This window comes from Octodon degus, unplaced genomic scaffold (genome assembly GCF_000260255.1).
Source record: "Octodon degus isolate 3935 unplaced genomic scaffold, OctDeg1.0 scaffold00467, whole genome shotgun sequence".
NCBI lineage: Eukaryota > Metazoa > Chordata > Mammalia > Rodentia > Octodontidae > Octodon > Octodon degus.
In genome coordinates, this window is record NW_004525043.1 from 215,379 (window position 1) to 226,407 (window position 11,029).

Genomic DNA, 11,029 nt, shown 5'->3' on the forward strand with positions numbered 1-11,029 from the left:
GAGCCTTTTAAATCTGAGTTATCCCTCAGGGGGCAAGCTAGATGAAGGGTGAAGTATTCACCTTTTGAGCTTCTAGGCAATGGAATTTGAGGTCTTTTTCATAGCTCTGCAGGAATCCAGGTCACCTCTCTCCACACACAACTCCTGAAGGGCCACTTCACCTTCATCTCAGTCCTACTTTGAGACAGTCGAGCATAGCACCAGAGAGCACTTCCTTCCCGACCCAGCAGTGACTAGATTCCTCTCCATCTTTAAGGGTCTCCAAGGCTAGGGGGATCTTGGTGGCAAAAGATCCTCTCAGGATTTTTCTCTCTTCAACCATTTTAAATTAACTGTCTCATCACACGGTCCCTCACGTGAGCAGGCTGGCTGGCTGAGTCTATGAAAGGTGTGTGTTGTGCGAGATGGCCCTGGCAAGAGAGGATCTCCCTTCCTTCCACTTCCCTCAGAAGGCTTCTGGCTAAGGAGGGGAACGTAGAAACTGTCCCTTCCCAAGGCCAAGGTCAGGCTGGTCATCCCACCTCAGAGTTCCAGATACCAGGGTGAGGAAGGTGGTCAGGCTTCCATGCACTCTTCAGGGATCTGTGGTCCAGTGTACAGGAAAAGCTGAGGTTGAAAGCAGGCTGCTGGCTAATCCAAGCTTTGTGTGCTGTCATCTTGCAGAAACGGCTTTCACTTGGAGTCTCCGTGAGCATCATTTGTGGTCTCTTCTGGAGCCTCCAGAGCCGGGCCCCACAGTGCCGTTTCAGGTTCCATCCCAGATTTCAGGACCAGAAGGGATCCAGGGACCGGGCTCTGGGGGCTGGGAAAAGCCGGAAAGCAGGGTGCAGCCCCAGGGCCTTAGCCCCTTGAGTGCCCTGCATCAGGGGGTGGGCTGGGCGCCTCGCTATTTGTTTCTTGATAAAATTAATTTTAATAAATTGCCATAATTGATGCACAGATGGACAACTTCAGAAAAAGTAGAGTTTTAGAATGGATAACAAAAGCTAGTGCTGTAGAAAATAGTGTAGGTAGCTTACGTGTGAGGTTGCTAGCTGCAATTTGAAGAACAAGATTGGAATTCTGAGTTCCCATTGGTGATTTTAAATTCACAGAGACACCTATAATTAACAGTCAATAAACAAGTGAGAAGTGCTCTGCTTATCCATAATTTGCTCAACTCATGTGGCCACCTACTTGGGCTACTACTTCTGCATGATAATAGCCAGAGTTTCCAAGAATGTCTAGAAACCAAGGATACTTAAGACACACAATATATTTTAGTAGTGAAATTCACATTGTGGTCCAAAATTTAGCAAGTATCATAAAATATGAATGAAATGTGCAGCAAATTAGAACATTTGGACTTTAGAAAATAAGAAGATTCATAGATTACAAATTTCATAACAATACATCAGAGTTTGGTAAGTAACCCAAAAGTGAATATCTGAAATAGCAAACAAAGCAGAACTCAGGTTTATTGAGTACATAAATATCATTATATAAGTTCATGTTTTGCCAGAAAATGAATTCGCATCAAACATTAAAAAATGTGTGGTATCTGGGGTTACAGCTTAGTGGCATAAATGCTTGTCTGACAAGCACAAGGTCCTGAGTTTGATCCTCATTACTGCAAAAAAAAAAAAAATGTAGTTTACAAAACATTGCATTTCAGAATTATTAACATGAGACTACAAGCCTTGATGTTAACAAAATCTTTTTTTTCTTCTCCAAATGCCTTCAGGGCAGGTTTGGCTGGCTTGAGTTGTGGGGTTCAAACCACAGCAACCTGAGCCTGACTGCTTTGTTGAAGCAGCCACTTAAAGAACTGAGCTAAGGGGCAGGCCCCCGACAAAATCTTTAGAACATTGTTTACTATGTCACTAAGTGTATGTTAATTTTGGATTACCGTAAAAGAAGATATTTCTCCATTTCAGAAAATGGAGAAATATTCAGCCATAGAAAGGGTGACATCAGTCAATATTTACTGAAATAAAAGGCCTTTGTAAACATAGCTGACTGAAAGGTTAAGTTGCTCAATGACATTATTGTGGTTTTTCACTTCAGGACTGATAGCACAGATACACTTCTCCATATTCCTCCTGCTAAGAACCCAGTGCATTGGTGTGGAATTTCCAAGAAATGGAAAACATCAGGAAGGATTTCAGGAGGACTTCACTAGCTCATGACCCAGCCACTAGAAATGCTGGGTCAAAACACCAGGTTGGATCCTGAATCAAGGAGACACCAACTTTTATACAACTTGTGACATCAAGTTAGTAGACACACACACACACACACACACACACACACACACACACACACAAAGGCAGTCATCCTAGCAATTATACCTAACTTAGCCTTCAAAAGAAAACACCCTGTGCATCTCAGGATGTTAGAATTCTGGGCAGCTTGATATGACTTCAGTTGTTAATTTTATTGGTGATAATACCCAGTATTGCCCCTCTAAGGGAAAAGATTCCCATAACAGAATTACTTGCTATGTCTCCCTCATCAGTGAGAGAAGCTCAGGATTGCAGTGGGTGAGAAAGCGCAAGTCCACATTCCTGAAGAAAGGGTTGCCCATGGAGGTGCTTGCTAAGATGGAGCCGGGAAGATTTTTACAGAAGGAGAGAAAGGCTCATTTCTCTCAGAATTCTTCTTTGCATTACAAATAAAACAAACATATGAAGATTGTGAAAGATGAGAAGAAGGTAGATTGGTAATATCAGGACCCAAAGGTTGGTACAGGGGTAGATTCCTTAGATTTAGTTTTTGTCTCATCTTAGACTTGGAGTCAAGGAAAATGGCAACCTAATTATATCAATAGCCACAAAAAGAAACCCTCAACATTGATTTTTCTCTAGTTAAACAATGAGGAAAGGGGTGGCCTATCAAGAATAAATCTTTTAACAGTAAGTTTTCTCTCCCAGCTAAACACCAAAAAAGAAAGAAAGAAAGAAAGAAAGAAAGAAAGAAAGAAAGAAAGAAAGAAAGAAAGAAAGAAAGGAAAAGAAAAGAAAAAAGAAAAAGCCTTAACTGCACAGTTACTCATACCTGCAAAAATTAAGTAGTAGTGTAAATTTTATCCTGGAAATTTATAGTTATTCACTGTTCCATCAGGTAGCAGAAAAAGCCAAACAGGGAGGAGGGATTTTTATCTTTGCTGGTTAGAAACAAGGCCCATGTGTTGTAATGACAGGAAATACCATGTAGGGACTCTTCTTCCACCCCATCTAGTGATAAAGAGAGAGGAAGCACTCACCTTCTCTCCATAGAAACCTCAGAGCAGACCAAGTGGAAAATCAGAACTTTCACCATTGTTCATTCAAGAGTAAGGAGTCCACTCCCATCAAATTTGGGAAGACCAAGGGGAGGGGTTGTAGTTTACTCAGCAGTACAGAGAGCTTTAGCATCTCTTGGCCATAAACAGAGGCCAAATCGGGAGCCTGATTTTCCATCTCTGTGTTGTGGGAGGTCATAATGAGGTGGTAACTCTGCAGGCTGAAACAGTGTCAAAGAAAAAGGTGAAAATAGAAGATTTGGAAAAAGCATATAAGAAAATGTCCAAGTTTTAATAAGAATAAAATCACCATATAAGAAGGAGGAAAATATCAAACTGAATAAAAGGCTAATAAATATATGCCAATACCAGTGTGACAAAACAGATATGGAAAAAAATCCTTGAAGAAATAATAATTGGAAATTCACAAATGTAATCAGAAATATTAACCTGAAGATTTAAGAAGCTGAGTGAACCAAAAAGGAAAAAGTCAATACAATTTATACCAAAACATATCAGAAAACTGCTTACAAAAAGAAAAATATTAAAAGCAGTAAGAGAAAAATGATCAATGACCTTCAGGTAAAAACAGCATCAAGGTAAATTTACCATGAGAAATGATGAAGATCAAAATGAAGTAAAGTATTTTTTACATGCTACAGGAAAGGAACTGGCAATTGAATTGTATACCCAGCAAAAACATCCTTCAGAAATTAAAGAGAAATCAAAACACTGTCAGGAGAAGGGAAAATAAGAGAAAGTGTCACTACAAGACCTATCCTTACAAAAATGAATCAAGAAAATTCTCCAATGAGAAAGTAAATGATAGAAGAAGAAAATTTGCAACTCAGGGAAAAAAGAATATGGTAAACAAAAGTATGGCCAAGTAGAGTAAGTTTTGCTTCTTTTTGACTAGAGAAAAATTGTAACAGATATGTTACTAAATGTATGCAGATAAAAAATTAATGTAACTGTATTATAGATGAGGGAAAAGAAAAGGACATATATGAGGATGAATTCAGTTCGCAACACTGAAATTGGTAAACCAAAATCATCAGAAGACTGTAATTCTATGCATGATGTCATATATAGCAACCATGGTACAGCTGTATGTGAGAAACACTCAGATTTACTATAGATACGTAAAAATGGAACTGAACAAATTTCCAGCATCACACAGAAAGCCAGGAAAAATAAAAACAGTAAATAGAAAAAATAACAAAAATAGAATGCAATGGCATAATTAAATCTTAGGAGATTAATATTTACATTACATGTAAATGGTCTAAATGTAGCTATTAAAAATAACTATTTGATCAAATGCTGTCTATAAGGGAGAGAAAACAGGGGACAGAGAAGGGGAAGGGGAAGAAAATGACTAGAATGTGGTATGCATACATATCAATTCTCCAAAGTGAATGTAATTATTATGCATCACAAACATATACTAGTAAAAAAAAAAAAAAACCTAAATGCACAATATAAAGATTAAAGTGAAAAGGTTGAAAAAGATTTGCAAGTCAATCAAAGTAAAGCAGAAAATACTCTATTAATATTAAATAAAATAGGGGCTGGTGAGATGGCTCAGTGGTCTAAAGCACCTACTTAGAACAAGCTTAGCAAAGCACAGGGACCGTGGTTCAATCCCCCAGCACCACATGCCAGCCAGCCCCGCCCCCTGGTGGGCTGAGCTGGCTACACACACACACACACACACACATAAATAAATAAATAAATAAATATAATAAAAAAGAACAGATTAGGATGTCCATAATATTAAATAAAATAGGTTTTAAAGAAAAATATTACCAAAAAGAACTATCAAGGAAAGTTATATAATGATAAAAAAAGAAGTCCAACAACAATACATAGTTGTACTAAAGGTCAATTTATCAAATAACAGAGTTAGAAAATATGAAGCAAAAAACAGGTAAAACTAAAAGGAAAAATATATAAATTCAAAATTATAGTTGTAAACCTCAAGATATTACTGCAAAGATATAGTATAAACAAGCAACACTATAGACAAATAGGATATAATTTGGATTTTAGAGAAACAGAAAAAATAATATATATTCTTTTTAATAACCCATGGGATATATACCAAGACACTTATGTTTTTGAAGATAAAAATTTAGGGATTTTAAAATAATATAATGGGGCCGGCAGGATAGCTCAGTGAACTAAACCACCTGCTTAGGCAACCTTAGGCAAGCCCAGGGACCGTGGTTTGATCCTTAACACCACATGCTGTGCCAGCCCCACCCCCAGGATGGGCTGAGCCAACTATAAAATAAATAAATAAATAAACTAATTAATTAAAATAAAATAAAGAGTATAAACTTTCTTTCATGACAAAGGATCCAAACTGGAACTCAATGACAGAAAAAGTTCCAAATAGGAAATCGATGAATGCAGGAGGAAGAAGCCCATAGAGGCACATCCAGAGCAGTCCTGGAACCCCACTCCTGAGGAGCCCAAGCAGGAAAAGCAATCGCAGTAAGGAAAGAAATCATGTCAGTTTTAGGAAAAATAGATCTACCTGCAGGAATGAAGCAAGGATCATGTGCTTCATTCTTCTCCCCACGAGACGACTTGCCATAAATACAGGTGGATTCAACTGATCCAGTCACAGGCATGTTTTAACATGATTTCAATCAACAGAGGTGCTTTCATACTGCCCATGCCACTCTCCAACAGTTTCCTCAGCATTCTAGTTTTGAGCCCCATTGGGATGTTCTTCAACATATATATTCTGCTGATCACTCTGAGGTGGTGCAAGTTCTTCCAACATGAGGTGCAACATATGATCCCGAGCCAAATCCTTTCTTGCTACACCTCATCATCCAGAGCTGTACTTTTGATAATGGACATCCAACCAGGAGGAACCATAAGAAGCTAAGTGCCGCCTGAAGATCAAGGAGGTACAGCTGTCCCAGCATGAGAAGGAATATAAGACAAAGACTTTAAATGTCAGAGTGGCAAGAATCAATTATGTTGTCTCCAAATCTTGGATTCCCAAACTGTAGCCCCAGCAATTGAGCCTCATTATCCTGAGGACTGAGAGTTTAAAATATGTTTAAATATCATATCCATTTGCTAGGACTGTTATATATCCTCCTTATATTCTTTTTGTACATGAATATCACTTATATTGACTATGTCTGATCCATTTATTCCCCTTCTTTTCTTTCACTTTCTCACCTAGAATTCCTAAATTTCCCCTTCTACTTAAGTAGTTTTTTCTTATGTAAAGGAAATGTAATATTATCTATCTTTGTCTAACATCTATTTACCATTCAATGTGAATTCCCATGGATTCCCCTACAAAAGTCATGCTTTCCTTCTTTGTTATGATGAGTAGGAGTTCACTTTGCCTATCCATCCATCTATCCTTCTTTCTACCTACCTACCTGTCTGTATCTAATCTATCTATTCATCATAACTACTTTATCTATTCACCTTTCGAACTTATGTAGGCTGTTTCTGGATATTGCAGTCTGTGCATGTCACACATAAATATATGTATATGAATGTATCAATCTAATATGATGTCTGTCTTTGGAGAATATTTTCAAAAGAGAGACAACTGAGTGGCATGGAACTTGGGTTTAGATTTTCAGGAATCTCTATAATTATTTGATATTTGTTTTATTTGAACTACATTTCTAACAATGTGGAGAGGAATTCGAAATCAAATGTCTTTAAGTAAATGTTTTACTCTGTGTGAAAAAAAAAAAGTTCCCCAATAGTTAAAAACAAAATAACTAACATCTAAATACATCGTGGCCACAAAAGAAGTCTAAAGGGCTTTTTTTTGTCTTGACCACCATGCCCAGTCTTGATCAATGTCTCAGCACAGCTGCTCAGCGGGGCTGGCATGGCAGGCTGGCATTTGAACTCCAAAGGGAGATTTTTAAAGACCTAGAACTGAGTGACAACAAAAATGTAACATGTTCTAATGTGTGAAATGCAGGGTGGGGAGGTAGCTCAGCATCACTTTAATCACCTGCCAGGCAAGTGTAAGGTCCTGAGTTTGATCTACTATGCCAAGAAAAAAAAGAGAGAAAGAAAGAAAGAGAGAGACAGAGAGACAGAGAGAAAGACAGAGAGACAGAGACAGAGAGAGAGAGAGAGAGAGAGAGAGAGAGAGAGAGGTGAGAGAGAGATGTGATCAAGGTCAGTGAGGATTCAGGACATAGGAGAACCTGCACTGTAACATCCCGTAACTCATTGGTGTCCCAAATTTTCTGATCAAGGAGATAATGGGGCCACAGAGGAAAGTGATCGATGATGTAGAGTATGCCTAAGGAGAGTCACATGGAGAGAAAATATTCTCTCAGGGTTTCACAGAGAGCAAATTGGTCAAGCAATGGCTGTGACTCATCCACATGGCTGACACTGACAAAGGATCTACAAACTGCAGTACAGGGTTTCAGGGTAAATCATGAGGGGATTGGACTGACCTCAGATACAAAAGTTACATTTCTTGTTATATAGGTCTTGCTTTATCTTGGTCTTAACCATCCAACAGAAAAGTATAAAAATGAAATATAAGAAGTAAAGCCATATTAATATGCTGAGCTGTAAAAGGCTCAAGTCAACAACTTCTTTTTTAAAATTTTTATATATTTTGCAGAACCAGGGATTGAACTCAGGCCTTTGCATTTACAAGGCAAACACTTATTCTACTGAGTTATCTCCCCAGCCTCGAAGTCAACAACTTCTGACATTGCCAGTCCTATGGATAAGCCACTACTATTATGGACTACTGGACTATATTGGAATATTTTGCTGAATTCTGCACCTACAATATTTAGATGACAATAGAATACCCTTCTCTGACAAAACTAAACAAAAAAAGGGGATACAAATGAAGGACCTTTTGTATCTGTATATTAAAAGTTAGAATAGATAAATAACTACTTTCTCTTAATTCAATGAATAGAAAGATTTGTTCTAATAGTGTTTGTGGACAGCATATCATGTCTGCATCTTGTACTATGAATAACCACTAGGAAGACAATATGCAATGTATTAATTATTGAAACTCTTACTAATTGGTTTTGAAATTGTCTCATTACTGTTTGTTTCTCAATAAAATTACTTTTTAAAAAAGAAAGAAATATGTGAAATGAAACTAAAGTAATACAGAAAAGTAAATTTATGGCACTAGACATACATTTGAAAATAATCTTATCCATCTATCACACCACAAGACAGTACAAATAAAGCAAGTTAGTCAGATGTTTTGGAATCATTGGTCTAGAAAAGGGGTAGGAAAAGCAAGCAGTAGAAATACAAGAAAGTTGAAATTTTTATCACACAGACAATAACAGCACATAAAGAGCATGATAAAACTCCTTAAAAAGAAACTGAATCTAAGTTTAGAATTAGAAAATAAAAAAGTAGCAACTTATTTATAAAGCCAAAACCGAGGTTTAGAGTAGGTAGAGTTATGGCCTCACCATTGATTTCTGGGAAATGTAGTTTGCCTGCTGCCCTGCACTGTGGTTTGGGATAGAATCTACAACCTCCAGGAGCCACTGCATCATTGCCTGTGGCAACCTGCAAATTGACGGTTCTGGAGGGAGGAGCTGACTGAGTGGGGTAGTCAATTTGCTCTTATTTTTGCTTTAAAATCTCTTCAAGAAAAAATTAATCTCTTAGAGAGAGAGAAAACAAGCTGAGATTAATCTGAACATACTTTCTAGAGAGGCAGCACAGTACAAAAAGGCCTTAAAGAATGAAACAAATGAGAGAAATCTGACACACCAGGAACTGATAAAGCAGAAGAAAGATGTAAATATACAGTTAAGCTCAGCCCATCTCGTTTTACTCTTCTAAAGCAGCAGCTAGAATATACAGAGAATGATCCTCAATGTGGAATGAGAAAAAAAATATGATCCTAGAACAACAGGCCCAGCTTCAAAGGGAAAAGGAACAAGATCAGGTGAGGCTGTGTGCAAAACATGAAAAGCTTGATATCTTACAAAAAGAATGTTTTAGACTGACAACCACTCCAGACTGCTCAGGACAAGGTTAAACACGTAGAAGAAAAACATAAGAAAAAAGAACAACAGAATAAGCTATTTCAAGATGAAGCTGCCGAACTTCAGACTGGACTTGAAATCAGTAAAATATTAATGTCTTCAGTGTCAAATTCAAAACACCCCAAGACAAAAATCTTCGAAGAGAACTAAAATATTTAAAAAGAGAACTGCCTCTAAAAAATTCATTCAACATTGTTACGGGTCACTCAATATAGGAACCAGATCAAAGATCCAATTAAAATTTGATTAGAGCCATTTATTACAGAGCTCAGGGTTCTCAGCCATCTCTCACTCAGGAGAAGACTGAGTGACTATCAAACATAGGTAGCAGGGGGTATTTATAATAGAAATCGGGTCCAGTTTGGTAAGCAAATTTGTTATCTAGCACAGACCAACAGAAAACTACATTCATTTGACACAGCTGTAAACTGTTTGTAACTGAAGGGTCTTTTACAGTTTAGTGATAAGCACATATTTTTACAAGAAACATCTTAAGCTATGTCTACAGAAGATGGTTAGGGAGGAAGTTTCTTTCAGCTCACTGCCTTGACAAAAAACAGTTATTCACTGCTAAACAGTCTTGAGCAGGGAATGAGAACTCATTCCTTAGAGTAGATAACAGGAAGCACAAGGTTTTTTTCTAAGAATTTCCCACAGTTAAAGCACAAAATTCAGTTAACCCTTTACAACCATTTAAAGCACCACTTATTGAGGCTAAAAAGTCTGCCAGTGCAGGCTGTTCTGTGAATGCGGGTAGGCAAAGCCTTCAGCAGAAGATGCATCACTGTGGCCCACATAGCTCCCAAAATGTGTCCAAGTGATTGAGCCTCGATGCCTCTGTAATCCCAGAACTGCCAAGCTGTACCTGGTGGATCAGGAAAGCCTATTTCCAGTTTGTCTGAACTTTTGATGGCAATGAAGGATGAGCTAGACCAAATGAGCATGGACCATGAAGAACTACTGAAATAAATGAAGGAAAATGAAACCCATTCCATACGTGATGGTATAGAATGTGAACTACAGTGTTTAGTTAAGAAAATGAAATGAAAGGAAAGCAAATTTCCAAACTAAAGAGGCAACAGGACAGTGTCTATAAACTACAGCAAAAAGTTTACAACTCAAAGACAATTGCTCAGGGGGCTTGGGAGATGGCTTAGTGGAATAAGCGCTTCCCTGGCAAGTGCAAGGGTCTCAGTTCCATCCCCTGTTCCAGTTGTAGGGGGATAGAAAATTGCTCCAGTATTCAGCAAGATAGTAGCCATGATGAAAAACTTGAAAATAGCCCCAGGAAATGTTTGAATAAAACTAACTCTGCTCAGAAAAGTAACAACTTTCGAGGCTGGTGAGATGGCTCAGTGGTCTAAAGCACCTACTTAGATCAAGCTAAGCGAAAGCACAGGGACCATGGTTCAATCCCCCAGCACCATATGCCAGCCAGCCCCACCCCCTGGTGAGCTGAGCTGGCCACACACACACACAAAATAACTAAATAAATAACTAAATAAATAAAAAAAAAATCTGTTTAAAAAAAAAGTAACTACTTTCATCTAACACAAGTTTGTAATACTCAAATGAAATTGAGCAGAGATGATATCACGTGGGAACAGTAATACAATACCAAAATTTGTCAGCTTCAATGAACATTGTCAGTAAGAGCTTGAATTGTTAAAATTGCTTTCATCTAATATATGTTTGTCTGTCCCAGCCTGCGGGT

The 11,029-nt window shown here is 37.9% G+C and overlaps 1 pseudogene; it reads left to right on the forward strand.

Annotated features, from left to right (window-relative positions):
• Positions 1-10,661, forward strand: part of LOC101589157 — an 85,958-nt pseudogene extending 75,297 nt beyond the window's left edge.
• The last annotated feature ends 368 nt before the right edge of the window (positions 10,662-11,029 follow it).